The sequence below is a fragment of the Solanum verrucosum genome, unplaced genomic scaffold (assembly GCF_900185275.1).
Source record: "Solanum verrucosum unplaced genomic scaffold, falcon-dt-bn FXZP01000051.1, whole genome shotgun sequence".
Lineage (NCBI taxonomy): Eukaryota > Viridiplantae > Streptophyta > Magnoliopsida > Solanales > Solanaceae > Solanum > Solanum verrucosum.
In genome coordinates this window covers 1417284-1438045 of record NW_026020110.1, presented here as the reverse complement: position 1 = coordinate 1438045, position 20762 = coordinate 1417284, and the positions used below count along the sequence as shown (strand labels likewise).

The 20762-nt window shown below is 37.3% G+C and overlaps 1 protein-coding gene across 1 annotated transcript in view; it reads left to right on the top strand.

Annotated features, from left to right (window-relative positions):
- LOC125825309 (protein phosphatase 2C and cyclic nucleotide-binding/kinase domain-containing protein) overlaps positions 1-12685 on the top strand; it is a 532052-nt gene extending 519367 nt beyond the window's left edge. Inside the window, exon 17 of the transcript XR_007442847.1 lies at positions 12676-12685. The gene's annotated coding sequence lies outside the window, so the exon portion shown is untranslated. The remainder of the gene's footprint in view (positions 1-12675) is intronic.
- Positions 12686-20762: the final 8077 nt, after the last annotated feature.

Below are 20762 nucleotides of genomic sequence, written 5' to 3'. Positions count from 1 at the left end.
ACCCCCCGAGCCTACACCCTGGGTGCGAGTGCCACTCGAGAACCATTGTTGGCCCCAAGCGAACCCTTGGCTTGGCTCAATACTCAGCAGAAGACTTTCTCAACATAAGATGAAATCAAATGTAAACTTTACTCAACTGTCTCAAAAGATAAACTCAGAATATATAAGAATATTTAACTAGCCAGAAATAGGCAACTCAAGTCTTTAAAACATTAACAACTGAAATTGAAAATACTCATGAACTACTGTCTATCTATCTATGAAGCCTCTAATACTATGAGGGATGTTAGGAAAAGACCCCCGATCATCCTAACCAATTGACTAACAAAAAATAAATGAGGGATCCTCCGAAAAAAAAAGAGGCTCACCAACAACTCTGGAACTCGACTGAATAAACGAAGCGCTGGTTGATGATCCTGTTTATCTGTATCTGCATCATGAAAGATGCAGGCCAAATGGCGTCAGTACATGGAATGTACGAGCATTTAAGGGGAAAACTGAACATAACCTGCAAGCTTGAACTAATTAAAGGAAACATACTCACCTCGACTCTACTCAACTCAACCTCAACTCATGGATACTCAACTCAATGCAATATAAAACAACGATAAAAGTACAGTTTATATAAAGAATTTTAAAATAGTAGATAGCAACTCAATGTATTTAAAAATACAATAGTAACTCAGTTTGTATGTAAAAATACAAAGTAAACTATATTTGGGAGGTTCTCTAACCGATAACAATCACTATGAGCTATGTGATGATACAACGTCTCCTTCATGCTGCCAGAACTGCCCTATACCTTGCCGGGGTATAAAACTCATCAACTAAGTGGATCCACTAGTCTATGCTTAAAATCAATATGGAATCATCTAAAAAGTATGACCCTTTCTATCCATGTTGGCTACATGGTTTATGGGGGCTGTGAGTTGTTTGAACTCTTTCCCATATCGGTGCTCAATACTACTCCCAAAAATATAACTTAGCTTATATGTTTTAAAGAAAACATTTCCTCTTCCTTAACTTTGAGATTATTACTCAAAAAATTCTCTTAAAAGAGATAGTGCTCAAAACTCCTCAAAACTCATTTGGAAATTTCAGTTTCCTCCTATTTTTAAATGTGAAAACATTTACTCTTGGGAATACTTAGTTCCCATATATTCATTTTGAAAGAAATGAACTCAACTTTACTCATCCTCATACTTAAGTACTCAAGTCATAAAATAAGTTTAAAAACAATGTAAAAGACTCTTCTCAAATAGACTCGGAAGTCTCTCTCAAACTTGACTCTTAATTCTATCTTGAATTTGAATTATGAATTCAAGAGTTATGATTTGTGATATGAAGGATATCATGATGATTAAAAGTGTTTTAGATAGTTAATCATGAGAAACGATAAAAAAATATTGTCTGGGAGCAAGTCCGCGACGCAGAGATGAATTATAATATTTGGTCGCGAAATAATTTTTGAAATAGTGGAGTCCGCGTTCTCTCCGCAACGCAGAGAGAGAATTTTCTTTCTGGGGGAGTAAGTCCGCGACGCGGACTTGGGTGCCAAATTCTGCCCGATCTTTCCTTCTTCTCCCAAACTCGATTCAACTCATACCCACTAAAATGCTAAGGTAAAAACTCTCAAATTCCTACAACCCAGAACAATTTTAGCGATACTCACTCAAGAACTATCAATTTACTCAATCCCTTAACAAAATCTCTGCCTCAAGACCAAGCATCAAGATTCAAGAACGAATAACAACTCTTCAAGAAACTCATCAAGAACTTAATTTCTCAATCTCTAGGGATGAATGAATTCGATAATGTAAAATATGATTGGCGTGTGGGTGAATGAACCCAACATTGTAAAACCTTACATACCTCAATTTGGAGAAATAAATATTCGATTCGTGAAATCCTTGTTCGTTCTTCCTTTTCTCTCGTTTTCTTCTTCTTGAATTCTTCTCTAAAACCCTAAGCGTAGTTTAGGATTGTAAAACTGACCCAAATCAGATTTGACCCCAAAAATAATACTAATTTCGAATTAATCTGATTGGGTAAGGAAAATACCAAAATACCCCACATATTTTCGGGTAACTTTCCTTAATTGGAGATGCTAACTTCAAATGGTCATATCTCCCTCATACAAGCTCAAAAATTAGCAAACTTGGTGGCGTTGGGAAGAGGATTCAAAGGCCTTTTGTTTAATATCTTATGGGTCACCTAAATCATCTTGTACTAAAAGTTATGATCTTTTGAAGTTGACCCAAAACTTACAACTTAAGCATAACTTGCAAAATTTCAGGTTTGGCTCTTTCCAAATTAGTTCTTTCTAAATTTAGCTCTTTACAAGGTGGGATGTTACAATATCACCCCCTTGGGTACATTCATCCTCGAATGAGATTAATCTAAGTAGAAATAATGGTGTAACATCTAACATCAGCTCAAACACCCAACATGCAACATATACACAACACATCAACTTAAATAGTACTAAGAAAAGAACTAGTACCTTGATTTGAAGCTTGTCCGGACTCAAAGAGATGTGGGTATCTCTTCTTCATATCCTCCTTAGCCTCCCGAGTAGCTTCCTCAACAAACTGATTTCTCCATAGGACCTTGACTGATGCTACCTCCTTGGTTCTTAACTTGCGAACCTGACGATCTAGAATCTGAACGGGAATCTCCTTATAAGATAGGTTGTCCTTAATACCAAAATTTTCAGTAGGTAATATAAGTGAAGGATCGCCCATAACTCCAACTCATAAGCTACATTGCCAATCCTTTTGGATAACCTGTAAGGACCAATAAATTGGGGACTAAGCTTCCCCTTCTTACCAAATCTCATAACACCCTTCATGGGTACTTCAAACTCTAAGTCTCTTCTCCTAACATCGGTATAGGATTTCTGACGACTTTGCGCTGTTTTCAACCTTTCTAGAATAATCTTTACTTTCTCCATAACTTGATGAACTAAGTCTGGTCCTATCAACCCAGCTTCACCAACCTCAAACCATCCAATAGGAGATCTACATCTTCTCCAATAAAGAGCTTTGTAAGGAGTCATTTGGATCCTAGAATGATAACTATTGTCATAAGCAAACTCAATGAGAGGTAAGTGATCATCCCAATTACCTTTAAAATCGGTCACACAATCCCTCAACAGATATTCTAAAGTATGAATGGTGCGCTCTGCTTGACCATCAGTATGATGATGAAAATCAGTACCCAACTTCACCTTCGAACCCAAACCTTTCTGGAAAGACTTCCAAAATTGTGCACCTCTATTTGAAATAATCGACACTGGAACTCCATGAAGTCTAAATACCTCTTGAAGATATAACTTGGCATAATCCTCTGCTGAATGGGTGACTCTTTACCGGAAAAAGTGGGCTGATTTAGTCATTCGATCTAGAATCACCCAAATAGAATCAAGCTGTTTGCGAGACCGCGACAAACCAGAGATAAAATCCATATTGATCATCTCCCACTTTCATTATGGAATCTCTCTATTTTGAGCCATACCACCAGGCCTTTGGTGCTCTACCTTGACTTGTTGACAATTCAGGCACTTAGCAATGAACTCAACAATTCACTTCTTCATAGTACTCCCCTAATAGACTTCTCTTAAGTCGCGATACATCTTTGTGAAACTAGGATGGATCAAATATCTGGAGCTATGAGCTTCCTCTATAATCCTCCATTGGAGTCCATCCACCCTTGGTACACACAATCTACCTTGATACATCAATACACCATCTCCCCCTTGTCCAAAAGCCATCACTTTTTGCTTATGAACACTTGCCTTCAAATCGAGCAAAATAGGGTCTTGGTCTTGTTTCTCTTTCACTTCAGATACTAATGATGATTCAGCCCCATTCATCACCACTGCACCATCTTCATTGGAATCCAACAAATGAACTCCCAATCGTGCAAGTTTGTGAACATCTTTCGCTAACTCTTTCTTGTCCTCCTCAACATGGGAAGTACTACCCATAGATAACCTGCTCAAGGCATCAACAACAACATTAGCCTTACCTGGGTGATATAAAATACTTATGTCATAATCCTTGAGTAACTATTGCCACCTCCTCTGTTTGAGATTAATCTCTCTTTGACTAAATACGTACTGAAAACTCTTGTGGTCGGCGAACACATCCACATGAACACTATATAGATAGTGACACCATATTTTCAAAGCAAACACTACAACGGCCAACTCTATATCATGGGTTGGGTAATTCTTCTCATGAACCTTAAGATGTTTGGAGACATAAGCTATAATGTAACATCTCGCAACTAGAAAGAACTAGAAGAAGTTTAAAATCTGGAAATAGTTATTTTTGGAAAGTATAAGGAAATCTAGAAAATTTTAAGTAAGTTAAAAGTGAGTTTTTGGTCAACTTCAAATGACCATAACTCATAGCTCAAGAAGAGTTAAGTGTAGTTCCAAATATGGTTGGAAAGCTCTTGGAATGATATTTCCAATGCCACTAATTTTGGGTGATTCCGAGTTGGATGAGTGAGTTATACCCTTTGGAAGTTGGGCTGTTGGAATAAGAAAAGTCCAATCCGGATTTTTAAGAGGTAGTTTGGTCTTTTCCTTACCCAACTTAATTAATTTATTTTTTGGTAATATTTTTAGGGGCTAAACTGAATGGGTTCAGTTTACACTTTTTAAAAATAGAGTTAGGGTTTTTGGAGAAAGAACGCAAGAGAAAAGAGAAGAGGAAAAGCAAGATTCATCATTTCGAAAGGATTTGATCTTGGATTTCTTCAAGGATTTGATCCCACCAGGTATGTGAGTCTCTCATAGCGTTGGGCTCATCCAACCACGCGCGAAACATGTTTAATTCAGTGAAATTCATCCTAGAAGAGTTGGAAAATTGATGTTCTTGACAAATATTCTTGAATTCGAAAGTTGTTAGCGAATTAGGACGAATTGAGAAGTTTATAAGATCCTTACATTGAGTTTAGGGTTGCTTTGAGCTAGTTTCTTGAGTATACATGCTGGGCATCGGGATTTAAAATGAATTTAAGGAAGATAATCGAATTTAGGTGGATTGAGGCTGAAAAACGAAGAAGGAAAAAGTCGAGTAAGGTTCATGAAACAAGTCCGCATCGCGGACTTGTTCCCCGAGTGAACAAAAATCTGCTCCGCGTCGCGGAGAGGACGTGGACTCCACTGTTTCAAGATTTAATTTTGTGAATAATTATTTAGGAACATCTCCGCGTCGCGGACTTGTTCCAAGACGGTGATTTTGTAACTTTTCTCAAGTTTAGCCATTCCAAATCATTCCTAAACATCAAGAGACCTTTCCTATCACAAATCATAATCTTTGAATCCATAATTCAAATTCAAGGAAAGTAAAGAGTAAAGTCAAAAGAAGTCAAGAGTCAGTAAGAGAAGTTCATTTCAAGTTTTCAAAAGTCTTTTACAAATGTTTTAACTTTGTTTTAAGACTTAAGTTTTGAAGTTGAGTAAAAAGTAAGAGCAAAGTTCATTTTCTTTAAAATGATATATGGAAACTAAGTATTTCCAAAAGCAAATGTTTTCACATTTGAGATGAGAGGAAACTGAGATTTCCAAAAGAGTTTTGAACAACAAAAAAGGAACATTGATTCCAAGAGAGCTTTTTAAGCTAAGTTTGAGCAATTACCTCAAACCAGAGAAGAAGTTGTTTTAAAATCATATGAGCTAAGTATATTTTGGGAGTAGTATTGAGCACCGATATGGGGACGCGAGTTCATATTAACTCAAGCCCCCATAAACCATGTAGCCATCATAGGCAGAAAAAGGATCATACTTTTTAGATGATTCCTTAGTGATTTTTAGCATAGACTAGTGGATCCACTTAGTAGTTCAGGTTCTATACCAATGGCAAGGTATAGGACAGTCCTTGGCAAAGTGAGGTAAAACGTTGTACCATCACTTAGGCTCATAGTGATGGTTGTTGGTTATAGAATCTCCCACATAAGTTATATTACTTTCTAAATGAGTAAAGTTAAGTTTGTTATTGCTTTATCTTTAATGAACTAAGATTGTTTTCAGTTGTTTTATAAGCTGTATATATATATTACATGTGTTTTATTGCTTTGTATTGAGTTGAGTATTCATGAGTTGAGAAGAGCCGGATAAGTGTTTCTTTCAGAACCTCTATCAAGCCTATATTTGTTAGCATTCCAACTCGCATACTAGTAAATTCAATGTACTGATGCTAGTTGTCTTGCATTGTCTTATGATGCAGACGCAGATAACCAGGATCAACATCCAGCGCCTCGTTGATCCAGCTTGAGCATTCAGAGTCTGTTGGTGAGCCTCTTTGTATTCCGGAGGACTCCTTTATTTGCTTTCTAGTCTTTCAGATGTTAGGATGATCAGGGGTCCTGTCCCAACATCCCTCTTTGTTTTAGAGGCTTCATAGACAGTTAGTAGTTCAGTAGTCCTTGCATTATCATTCTTATGTTAAAGACTTGGGTTGCCACTTTTGGCCAATTTGAATGTTTAATCCTTAAAACATTCTTAGTTATTTTATTATTTAGTTCAGTTAAGCTCATTGATCATTATAGATATGAATATTGTCTTCCGCTGAGTTAAGTAAGCCAGGCCAAGGGTTCTCTTGGGGCCAACAATGGTCTTCGAGTGCCAGTCCCGCCCAGGGTGTAGGCTCGGGGTGTGACATATAACTTTGCCATTCTACATCAATACACAACCCTGTCCAACTCTAGACGCATTGCAATACACAACAAAGGCTTGTGTACCCTCTGGTAAGGTCAACACTAGGGCAGTAGTCAACCTAGTTTTCAATTCCTGAAAGCTTTTCTCACAAGCTTCAGACAATTGTAACTTTACTGTTTTCTGAGTCAACGGGGATGAAATAGATGAAAACTTCTTGACAAACCTCCTATAATAACCAGATAATACTAAGAAACTCCTAATATCAGTCAGAATGTGGGTCTAGGCCAATTCTGCACTACCTCTATTTTTTGAGTATCATCTCGAATTCCATCACAGAAACAATGTGACCTAAGAATGCCACAGACTCAAGCCAGAACTCACACTTAGAGAATTTAGCATACAACTCTCTACCCTTAAGAGTTTGGAGAACTACTCTGAGATGAATAACATGATGCTCCTCATTCCTCGAATTGATTAGAATGTCATCAATGAACACGATAACAAACATATCTAGATAAGGCTTGAACACTTTGTTCATAAGGTCCATGTATGCTGCCAGAGCATTAGTCAAACCAAACGACATGACCAAAAACTCATAATGACCATAACGGGTCCTGAATGCTGTCTTAGGAATATCACTTTCTCTTACTCTCAACTGATGATAGCCAGATCTGAGCTCCATCGTAGAAAAACAAGTTGATCGAATAGATAATCAATTCTTGGAAGGGGATACTTATTCTTGTTTGTAAAGTTGTTCAAATGATGGTAATCTATACACATTCTAAGAGTAACATCTTTATTCCTCACAAGTAAGATCGGATCGCCCCATGGTGAGACAATTGGTCGAACAAAACCTTTCTCAAGAAGATCATTCAACTGCTCTTTGAACTCTTTCAATTCTACTGGAGCTATTTTATATGGCGGGATAGAGATATGATGAGTATCAAGAAGAATATCTATACCGAAGTCTATTTCTCTCTCAGGAAGGACTCCAAGAAGATCATCTGGAAACTCACTCACAATTGGAACTGGCTGAAAATGTGGTGTCTCAACACTAGAGTCATTAATTCGGACTAAGTGATAGACACACCCCTTGGAAACCAACTTTCTCGCCTTAAGGTACAAAATGAAACACTGAACTATTCCTCCACTCTACAACTGGCTCATTAGGAAACTGGAACTTTACTACTCTAGTTGTACAATCAACTGAGGCATAACAAGCATGACGCTAGTCCATACCTAGAATAACATCAAAGTCCACCATGTCTAACTCAACTAAGTCAGCCATGGTGTCTTTGTGATTGACAAAGATGGTACAATCACAATAAACCCTCTCAGCTAGCATAGACTCACCAACATGTGTAGAAACACTAAAGGGCTCAAGAAGTCGTTCGGGAAGAATATCAGATCTTATAGCAATATGTAGAGTCATAAAAGATAGACTCACACCTGGATCAAGTACTGCATATACATCCAAAGTAAAGACTTTGATCATACAATGATAACATCTGATGAATTATCCTTCAATTGGCGACTGGTGATAGAATACAAACGGTTTGCTCCTCTGCCTGTCCTTAAGTATCTCCTCTAGGTGCAGCTATGTCTGCCGGAGCCGCTGAAGAAGATTGAGTTCTATTTCCCCTATTAATATTACCCTACATATTCTTAGGGCACTCTCTCATAAACTGACCTGTTTGACCACAGTTGAAGCAGCAATTAAAGCCATCCCGATATGCCCCTGGTTTGTTTCTACCGCAATTAGCATATATAGGGGTCCATTTGGCCCCTTGTGTAACACCCCAGATTTGAAAAATGGTAAAATGCTATTTTTCAGAAGTTTTAGGTGTCGACCCACGGTGGCCACTTATGGCCCGTGGATTGGACCATGGACCGTAGGTATGGTCCGTGGTTGATCACCTCAGCATTGCCAAAAAAAGTCCAGAACCACGGCTTGACCTACGGAACGTTGGTCAGACCACAATATATGGTTAGGGGTTTGTGGTTCAAGGCCCTAGTTCAACCTATCTGAAGCCAGATGACGGATGTGCAGGATGGACTGTCGATCAGATCACGGTCCGTCTATCAGACCACATTCCATTGATCAGACCACGGTTTGTCGATCAGACCATGGTCTATCGGTTAGGGTCCGTAGGTCATGGTCAACTTTTAGCAGAGGGGTAGTTGGGTCTTTTCCTAATTATTTTATCCCTAAACTACATCGTTTTACTCAGTTTAGGCCTAATATTCTTGTCAGAACCTACCCGAAATGATTATTCACCAAAATTCATCGAAATTAGAGCTAAAAAAGAGAGGAAAGTAGACCAGCTCCTCAAGAACAAGCAGAAGTTCTTCTTCAAGTTCCGGCCCCGAAATCGAAGGATTGCTTTGTAGATTTCATCACCAGGTATGTGGGATTTCACTAGTGGGTTCCTTTCATCCACTAGGTCCCTAGAATTCATTCAGATTCTTGGTTCTCTATATCTTGTTTAGACCTAGGGTTTCTAAAACCTTAGATATTTGTGGTGATTTAGCTATTGTAGTATTCCAAATCGAAATAGCTTGTTTTCTTGGAAATTATGCTTAGTTCCTTATACGAAATTCAAAACCCTAGGTTTGTTGATTCTCTTAGTTCATGAATTACATTGCTAGGTCAGTTAAACATATACACATGCTCTAAACTTCGAATGTTACACTACCAATTTTATAAATGTTGCATTCTCAGATTTGCATGTCAGTATTTTGAGCTATTTAGTATTTCAGTTACATTTCAGTCATATACATATTCAGTTGGGAGTAGACTTAGCACCGAGTTGGACTAGGGTTTAACGTACCCTAATAGTCCCAGAACTACGTGCCTCTGTAGGTTTATAAGTCCCTTTTATTGGGCATCAGAATTAGTGATCATGCAGTTATGCCTTTATACCCCTGGCAAGGTATATTGGGTCCTCTCGATAGGGCGTATACATCGAACTTCGCATTAATCTTACGTGGTTTTATGTCTGTCAATAGTAGCTCCCACAATAAGATTCTAGTGCATTTAACCAGGTTTTCAGTTTATACTTTAATATTCAGTCTCAACATGTTATGTTCATGATTAGTGTTTGGTCATTTCATTTAGCTCAATTTTCAGTTATATTTGAGCATTTATATTTAGTTCAGATTATATCATTGCTCAGTTATGCTTTGTTCAGTTCATATATAGTTGTTCAGCCTATATCTATATCCTGCATGCTCAGTACATTCAGATCATGCATAGATCGATTCTTGATCCGTATTCAACAACTTCAGTGGTGAGTCCTCATACTTTAAGGACAATAGACATGCTTTCCATTTCAGTCTTTTATTCAGTTTTTCAGGTTTGTTAGGGTTAGCTGGGGGCATGTCCCAACAACTCTAATCAGTTAGAGGCTTTTCAAACATAGTAGTCGATACAACTTTAATTTTTAATTGATTTTTCAGTAACTCTAAACTCTTAGTATGTTTTATACATTCAGACTAGCTGGGCGTTCCCCACTTTCAGGTCTTCATTGTTTTAGCTTCCGTGTAGTTCATGTTTTACTTAGTCTATTTTCAGTTTGCTTATGATATGCCATAAGCAGGGTTAGCTTGGGGTCACTCATGGTCCTAGGTCCCATGTTACGTTAAGGAGGTAGCCTCGGGGTGTGACAAACTTGGTATGAGAGCAATAGGTTTAAGAGTCTTTGGATGTTTGAAAGCCGCACTAAGTAGAGTCTCTTTCATGGGTGTGAAGTGCACCACATCTAGGAGAGTGAGGCTACAAAGTGTGTCAAGAAAAACTTCACATTCTTTGCTACGAAGTGTTTTAAGAAAAACTTCACTTTCTCAGTTCTAATCTGTCGTTATGCGTTTAAGATCATGCCTCTTCGTAGAGCTTACGCACGGAATGCTAATGCATGCAACACTAACGCAGTTCCCCTAGTCCTAAACCATGAAGTTACGAATGCAGAGTTTTGGAATGAGATCAAACTTTTGGCTCAGAGTGTGACAAACCAGAACAATCTTAGTGCCTACTAACCCAAATAGTAAATTAGCTGAAGCTAGGGTTCGGGATTTTGTTCGGATGAATCTGCTTAAGTTTCTAGGGTCACAGGCTCTAAGTCTCAAGGGAGTACTTTAGGTAACAGGACTTTCCCAAATTGTCCAAAGTGTGGTAAAAACCATCCGGGCAAGTGTCTTGCAGGCAAGGAATGGTGGTTTGGGTGTGGTCAGTCTGGCCATAGGTTGAAGGATTGCCCTTCTGCTAGGCAGGGGAAATAAGGTAATAATATTAGGGCTCAGTCTACAGCTCTAGTAGCACCAGCAGGTCGCCCAACTCAGTAGGGTGTGTCATCTGGTACAAGTGGCGGTCAGCGCTAGAACAGGTTGTATGTTGTCCAGGATCGCTAGGACCAGGAAGATTCTCTTGATGTGGTCACTGGTACATTACAAGTCTTTCATTTAGATGTTTATGCATTGTTAGATGTAGGGGGTTCGCACTATAATGTATACAAAATTCATTTTAATATTTTGTTGTAGTGAGTGGCAATGATTTAAACTTAGTATTAGGTGTCCAATATATATTTATGTGGTAACCCATCGGTGGCCCCCTAAAGTTGGTACAATGTTTCACTTAGACACCTCAACGGAACGATTTCCATTTTAAACACCTAACGTAGGGTCCCGATGTGTCACTTTAACCCTTTTTACACAGACTTATGTAGACTATAGGCACGTGCAACACAATCATATCTACGTGGATTAACTGACCAGTTATATGATGCCAACTCTTAAACATCTTTACACATCATTTTTCTTCAAATTAAAAGAGTGATCTTTCAACTTCCATCGTACGATTTTCTCTCTTCTCCGATGAAAACCCTAGGTAAATATTTCAACTCCCTAAACCCACTTCACTTTACATGTATTGCTTTGTTTTTCCTTCAATTTTCTTGTTAGTAATAACCATTGTTGTATTTTATGTCTCCATTTTTCAGGTTTAAGATTGAAAATTAAGTATTGATGAGGTATCGGGTTGTGCGACATTGGATAAATTGAAGATTCTACCTTTGTTTTCTTGTGTTCGTATGCTTATTCTTGAAGAAGGTGTATTTTGTTGTTGATTCCGCTTTCTTTATTTTCATTTATAATTTAGGTTTTGGCCTAACTAGTGCTGATAAAGTAAGGGGATTTTTAGGTATTTCCTTTTGTTGGAGGTGTTCTTTTCGGCATATGGACATCTATATTTTAACTTGTTTTCATCATGGGGGGTGTGTTGTTGGAAACCCTAACCCTACTTTCCAACGAGAAGTAGATGTATTTGGTGTTGGCATAGATTCATTTTAGTCTTGTCGAGTTTCTTTACTACACTAAAGACTTTGGGTATACAAATGTGAAGGGATTTTACTATGAAGATAACAATGAATTAGTTCAAGTTACTTCTGATACTCAATTGTTAGAATTTGTGAAAGACTTTATAGATGGTGATGAGTTTCATGTGTATGTGGTCCATGAAATTGATGAGTTGGAAGAATTTCCTGCTCCAACTTGTTTTTTAGTGCAGTCTGATCCTGTTGATGAATCTGTGGGTATAAATACTGAGGGAACTGTGGAGAATGATTTAGATCTGAATAGAGTTGATACAGAATTGCCTGGAGGTGATACAAATTAGAATTAAGCTGAATCAGATCTGCCTAGTAGTGACACAGATGTAGATGTTGTTCCAGATGAAGATGATTCAGATATTGATGAAGAATTGAGATCCCTTATGGTTGAAAGGAGAAACAAAAGAAATCCTAATCTTAGGAAGAAAACAAATCCTAATCCTAGGAAGAAGAAAACAATACTTGAAGAAGTACCAATAGGTGAGGCTGGTGTGGACAGAGGCTTTGAAGATATTGGAATAAATAAGAATGGTAAATATGTTGGCAGATTGGGAGGAGATTAGCAGTATATTGATAGCTTAGAATGTGATAGTGATGATAACACTGATATAAAAGATGCAGAAGCTATTAGAGGTGTTGATCTACCAGGTAGAAGAAAGAGCAAAAAGGTCAGGTATGATGATGAATGTATTGTTGCCATTTTTGGACTTGAAATGATTTTTGAGAATACTAAGGAATTTAGAAAGGCTTTGGCAAAATATGATGTTGAAAAAAATTATCAAATTAAGTTAAGGCCTAATGAAGCTCATAGAGTGAGAGCTAAATGTAAATTCAAAGAAAATGGTTGTGCTATGGTGCTATTGATAGGGATTCTGGTAAATTTATGATTAAGAATTACCATCATATACATAAGTGTTCTCCATCAAATAAGAACAAAACGTGTACAACTAAGTTCCTAGCATGTAGATTCAAGGATGAAATAACTAAACAACCATCTTTGAGGATTTGGGAAATACAAGAATTATGTAGGGAGGAGTTAGGACTGTATGTGGTAGAACAATTTGTTACAAGGCAAAGATGATGATTCTTAGAGAGACCATGGGTGACTGGAATATGGAATTTGCAAGGTTATGTGATTATGCTAAAGTTATAAAACAAACCAATCCTGGTAGTTCTGTTTGGGTAAGGATGGATAGAGAAACTGTACCAGGAAAGAATTTTTTTGTGTACTTCTATGTATGCTTGGATGCATTGAAGAAGGGGTGGAATGAATGATGTAGAAGAATAATAGGATTTGATGGATGTTTCTTAAAGGGTGCTTGTAAGGGTGAACTTCTAGTAGCAGTTGGAAGGAATGGAAACAATCATATGTTTTCTATAGCCTGGGCAGTTGTGGACAAGGAGACTAAACATAGCTGGAGTTTCTTTATCAACTACTTGAAAAAGGACCTACAGTTGGTACTGGGCAAGGTCTTATTGTAATGTCAGCTATACAGAAGGTAATTGTCTATTACTTTGATAATTGTAGATATGCAGAAATGTATTTTCTTTCTTGAATTGTATTTCATTGTAGGGTCTTCAAGCAGCTGTTGATGAACTGCTACCAAATTCTGAAGTTAGAAGGTGTGCTAGACACATCGGGTCTAATTGGAGTAAAAGATGGAAGGGAGAGGAAAGGAGAAAACAATTCTGGAGGTGTTCCAAGGCAACTTTTCAAGTGAAGTTCAACGAGGAGCTTCATAAAATAAGCAGACTTGGTAAGAAAATTAATGATGATTTATTGCATTATTCACAAGTGTCATGGGTTAGAGCATTCCAAATGTGATGCAGTTGAAAATAACATGTGTGAAACCTTTAACTCATGGATCTTATCATGTAGACACAAATCTATAATAACCATGTTGGAGGAAATTAGGAGAAAAATAATGACTAGAACTGTGGATATGGTTAAGTTTGCTGATACCTGGATATCTGATATTGCACCTATGGCTAGACTTATATTGGAGGAGAATAAGGACAAGTCTAGGGCATGCAAGGTGCTTTGGAATGCTGATGTTGGGTTTGAGATTGGAGAAAGGCAGCATAGACATACATTCAACTTGACTCATAGAGTTTGTAGTTGTAGAACTTGGCAATTGAGAGGCATTCCATGTCAACATGCTATTTCTACTTTGTGCCACATAGAACAGGAACCTGAACCACTTGTGGAGCATTGGTATAAGAATGATACCTTCTTAAAGGCTTATAGTCATTTCATTCAACCAATTCCAAATATGAAGATGTGGCCTGAAACTAACAATCCAAGGATTGAGCCTCCTAAACCTAAACCAATGCCTGGTAGACGTCCAAGAAATAGAAGAAAGAGTAAAGATGAACCAAGAAAGAAGTATGGAAAAATGTCCAAACAAGGGCTGAAAATTACTTGTTCCAAGTGTAAATTATTGCAAGGTAAAATAATTTATTATTTGTTTGTGACTTTTTTAAATTCTTATTGAATGTAATGAACAAACTTTATTTTTGATATTTAGGTTGGCGTCCATACTTCACAACCAGCTAGCCACAGTTCACAATATACTGCTGGTCAAAGTTCATAAGGAAGTAGCCATCCTGAACCAACAAGCTCCTACCAACCTGGACCAACAGGATTCAACCAACCTGCATCAACAACATTAAGCAATCATGCTTCTTCAACAACAATTTGTGGTGATACAAGTAGATTTAAGAGGGCAAGGGAAACTGTAAAAACAAGCCAACCACCACCATTTATGGATACAAGTATTCCTGTTACAAGAGGAATAACCAGTCAACTACCTCCAAGGACAAGTCAAACTGCTGGACAAAAATGAGGAAGAGTTGCAACTGGAGAAGATTCTGCAGGAGGGGTACCAAAGAGGCCAACTAATGGTGGAACAAGTAATGTTGGATTTGGCATCTACACAAGTGCAAGTGGAACCCAAATACTAAACGAAAGTTTGTCACAAACTTTTTCTCTTAAATAAATGCAAATTTATATATTAATTTTGGTTTTTTCTTCAAAAAATAGCCTGGAACTTCAAGTCATAGGATTCTACCAACAAGTTCAAGTTATAAGGATGCAAGTTCAATGGGTATAGACCTTGGCTTTAAGCCTAGAGGCTTGAGATGGAAAAACAAAGATGTTGTCACCACTTCCCAACTGCAGCAAATGGCAAAGAAAAAGAAGAAGTAACACCAACTTAGAATAGGTTGATTTTGGGCCCTTATTTTGCTGTCTAATTTTTTTTGATTATGTTAGTTTTATTTTGGTACTAGTAAACACTTTTGTGAAGGTTCTATGTAACTTTTGATTATGCTAGCTTTATTTTGGGGCGTTATTTTGGTATTGGTATACACTTTTTTGAAGGTTGTAGCCTTGAATGGTATGTAGCATAATGCTAACTTTGAGCTCATTATGGAGCATGCAATATAACTGTCTACATTTAGTGTAATTTGGGTGTTACATTGTGACAAATATGACTATGTTTTGAGAATATTGTGATGAATTGGTTGCTATTTGTTTTTGTTGTTACATTGTGAGAACGAATTTGAGATTTGTATGTAGCCAAAAAACCAATTTTACTGCAACAATAACATAGAATTTCATTGCATCCAAAATGCACATTTACATCAAAAATTTGCAGCAACAACATCAAAATACTACTAGACCGAACACCAAATACTACTACACCTCAAGAACACTAACAATTAGGCTTCAATGTCCATATTCCAAACATCACCAACCCAGTAGCAATGACACCAACAATAAATAGATTTCTTGCTTGCTTTATTTTTTCATCCAAAGCATTGACTTTCTTCAACAATCCCCACATTACCTTGTTTTCTTGAGGAGGTGTCGATCTTCATACCAAAGAAAACAGTCACAGCCACCCATTTTCTATAAAACCAATCAAAAAGAATTAGACGCCAACAATTAATCATCTAATAGACTTAAAAAAAACAAAGAATTTTACCTTTGAAATTCTACAAGTAAAAAATCTACGCCCTGGATTTAATTGGGTCCATGAAGTCTATTATAGTGCTTCATTACCACATCTACAATATCGACCTTCATCCACAGATGCCATGGAAGAATTGGAGAAGCTCGACATGAAATAATTAAGGTCCAAGAATTAAAGAAAGGCTGAAGAAGAGATAAATTGGAAAATAAGGGAGAAATTGGAAAAGAAGAGAGAAATTGGGGTCTTAATTAGGGTACAATTGGAGAAAAAATAATATAATAAATGAGGTGCGGTAATATTACCGTTGGGGATGCCACATCATACGAAATATTGATGTTTATGCGCCTTGAATCAGTGAAAATCACGCGACACTCCAACTGTGCAAAAAGTGTTAAAGTGACACATCGAGACCCTACGTTAGGTGTTTAAAAATAAAAATCGTTCAGTTGAGGTGTCTAAGTGAAACATTGTGCCAATTTTAAGGGGCCACCGATTGGTTACCCCTATATTTATATATACATTTTGTATGTGCTGAACTTTGAAATCTACTGCAAATAAGCATGTATTCAGTTGAATACATTTAATTAAGTATATGTTTATTTAGTATACATTTGACACTATAATATATACGTTGCTTATATTTTATTTGTTTACATTATTAATATACATAAGTATATTTTGCAGTTATTAATGTGTAAATGTAACACCCCGTAAATTCTATGACTTAAGTTAGAGCCTCATCTTGTGAATAATGACTTAAAAATAGTTAAAATGATATTTCTAAACCTAAATTAATGCAATTGACTTGGTTTGGAAGAGTAAAAGTCTAAACGTCAAGAAGCGACCACAACGTGCGGAAACTAGAGAAGAATGTGTTCTAGTGTGTCCTTAAGTTTTGGGTAGGTTTGGGAGTGTCGTATGATGGTATAATCTTGTAAAAAGGTTTAAATTAGGTAAATGTATGTTTATAGGGTCAAAATATTCGAATACAACTCTCCAGGGCCACCCTAAGGGACCCCGAGAAGGACCCCAACCTTGACCAAGCAAGCTGCCAAGGCAGTTTGCAAATTGCACTTGGAGGGAATGCATCCGCGTTGCGGACTAGCTCCCCTGATATACCGTGAGTTTACGGTATTTCTAATACATTTCACTTACAAGTTGTGTGTGTCTAGGGCCTTTTTATATTGGTTTTTAGGTGTTTTATCATGTTTTGCAGGAAAGGTGTTCAGGCGCGGAAGTTTAGAGACAGCTGAAAGAAATGCAGAAAAAGGCATCCACGGAGGTCATCTACGGACCGTAGGTCCATTCATGGTCTGTAGGTGATGACCGTAGATCAGCAGGCATGTGTTGAGGACAAATCAGGGAAATCTGACCAAGTGTGGAACCACGGTGCCCATTGACGGCCCGTAGATTGATCTACGGACCGTACTGTTGATCCGTAGAGTGAGACTGCGAGGGTTCCAGTACCTGATTTTTGAAGATGCTAAGTATGGAGCTACGGAAGGGATTGACGGACCGTAGGTCGATCTACGGTCCGTGCTGCTGGTCCGTCGTTTGCTTCAGAGAAGTTGATTGTTGGATGCTGAAATATTTTCTAAGTCCCGAGTGACGGAAGGGACTTACGGACCGTAGATCCATCGATGGTCCGTAAGTCAGTCTCGTGGATCGAAGACGCGTACCTGAACAAAACTTTCCTTAATTTGTTTCCTTTTTTATTTAGGATTTGTTTTCTATAAATAGGACATGTAAACCTCGTTTTTGGGGGTTAGACACTTTTATTCTATTTTTGCTTTGTAACTTTGGAGATTAATTTGCAACCCTAGCAATTATTGATTTCCCAAGTTCGTTTTGAAGATTTTGGCTTTGCAATTCAAGTTAATTTTCTGGGTTTATTATTCTCTTTACGTAAGTTCATGATTTCTCCATCTACAATTATGAATTGTGTTCTTGATAATATGAGTAACTAAATCCACAACTAGGGTTGTGGGAACCATGATCGATTAACAAAGTATGAATAGTAAATAAGCAATTCTTGACTAGTATTTTGCATGCATTGATAATTCTTTCGTTTAGAAGTCTTTTTAACGGTGGCCAACGTTAGAACTCGCCTTGTTACTACTTGCCGGACCAAGGAGGTAATTAACAAGAAAAGAATTATCAACATAGATTTAGTGTGATACTATCTAATAGGCTAGTGTCGATTGGTGCAAAGTAATAACTAAGCCAAACATCGATTATGATGTCTAATATGAGGTAAAGGTAAGGGTTAGTAAATTATACACACGTAGCCAGACCAAGGTGCGGGGTGAAATTCTCTAGATGCCGGACCAAGGATTTAGAGATACCTAACTTATCACTTTGCATGTAATACACTAGAAAAGGATTGCTATTACTAGGATTACTGCGTTATGAGATTATGGGGAACACGTGTACCCTAGTTATTTCTCTTATCTTGATAACAACCAAAGTTGAGTTTAATTATTGATTACTTATTAAGTTCTTACTATTTATTTCACACAAGCACAATCCCCCTTTTTATTACCTGTTTCTGGAAATAATTTGACTAATTGAATATAATTGTTGGTTAAAAGTAAAGTCTAAACCATTTTCCTCGTGGGATCGATCTCAACCTACAAGTTGGGTTCTTTACTTGATAACGATCGCTTATGCTTCTGAAAGAAGGTGTAATTTGAGCGTATCAAATTCGTATCATCCCCCAAGGAGCAAAAATTTAGTTCGCGACGTGGTTGTGTCGCTGACTCTACTGTCTCGAAATTTAATTCCAAATATCTTCAGGGAACAGCTCCGCGTCGCGGACTTGTTCCACGATGAAAATGAAGAAATTTAGAAATCGATTTTTACTTCATTAAAGAGTCCAACTAAGTGAGGGGTATTTAGGGTACTTTAGGGGACGTGTATATAATGATTTTTAAGTTAATTTACCTCACTTTTATCACTCAAACACAAAACCCCAAAGATCTAAACCTAAAGTTCCTCCTTTTCTCTACTCTATCTCTCCTCAAGAACTCCATTGAAGAAGTTTGAAGCTTCAAGAAGAAGACCAAATCTACAAGGTTTCAACTCGGATTTTCGTGGTTAATTCGTCAATAAGGTATGGTTGCTTATCACTCTTGGGATTCCTTTCCCCAAGAGGCCCCTTCAAGATGAATTTCAAAATCTCCAATTTCTAGGTTTCAATCCAAAAACGTGGGTCTTCTTTCTAAAGTGAAATTGATATTATAAACTGACTTTGATTGATGCTATATGAACAATTATGGATGAATTTATGTTGTATAGGTGGTTTCTTGAAGAATTTCCCACAAGACCCATGTTTCTCCTTCTTTTCGTAATTCTAACCCTAGTTTGTGTTGGATACTGATTGAAGGCTATGAATTGAATGTGATGTTATGTAATTAATGCTTGTATGATGATTCTACCCTAGGTTATGTATAATATCTATAAAATTAGGGTTGAGTCTTTGAATGAAGCCTTGAAGCCTATGAAGGGATTGTGTCAATTTCTTATGTTGATGTTGATTATGTTATTACTTCATGAATTACCTTGTATTATGTATTGGTTATGATTTAATTGGTAATTGAAGTATGGATGTCCCAAGAAGGGAAAAAAGGTATGAAGGTTGGTTCTTCTTTGAACTCAAGTATGAAAGGTGAATTACTTAGATTGTAATCATGCTATACCTAATGTGTTGTTATGGTGTTGATGACCTAGTTTCCTCATCCTTAATCCTCTACACTTGAATTAGCTATGAAGTATGTATGTATGTTATGGTATGATTGATATATGATTGAAAGGTAAGTCTCATGATTATAGTGTAATGTAAAGGGAAAGGATTACTCACTTGCTAAGTGTTTCTAAACTGAAAGGATTGTTACTCACTTATGAACACATATGAGCTATTATGGTAAGATGTCTACATAAGAGTCTAGTAAAGGCTAATGTGAACTTATGTGATGACTAAAAATGATTACAAAAGGGAATTAGATGCTTAGCACCGAAAGGGCATGTAAATGAGATGGGGGTCTCACGTTTAGTAAGTCCGGCTCCCCACATGGGTTTCCTCATGTTTAGCAAGTCCGGATTACCCACGGTATGTGTTGTCTCATGAGATGGAAACCCCCACATTTAGTAAGTTAGGGTTTCTAGAACCAATCTCCTTGACCCTTAACTATGTGCCCGCATAGGACTCTAGCTTAGTGGATCCACCTAGATAGCTATGTATGAATGGTTACACCTTAGTAAAGTGTTAACCCTCTCTTTTCGGTGTGGGAGTAGAACACCGGTTTCCATGTAGCTCTCATGGTCTATGTCGGTTATTGCAATATTTCCCTAATGTAAAAGTAAATGAAGGTATGAAAGGTGTGAACTCTTACAAGGGCTTTCTTAAGGGTTTCTACATAGCGTAAGGGAGGGTATGGGACTTCTCTTGCACATTGCACTTGTGGGATCCTAAGAGATGGTTGTAGTAATGTTCTCTTATGATTATGATGATTATGACTTATGTATGTTGAAGCTATGTTATGTATGGTCATTATGAATATGTTAAGTTATGATGAAATATGATCTTATGAATGTATGCATGAAGTAGGTTGCTTAATGTGATACTTGGCTTTGAATAGGGTTATGGGATTCTATTCTTTGCATTGCACTAGTATTACTTGGGTTGTCTACATGTTGGGATGATATTATGTTTGTTTGGACTATGATGCTTACTTT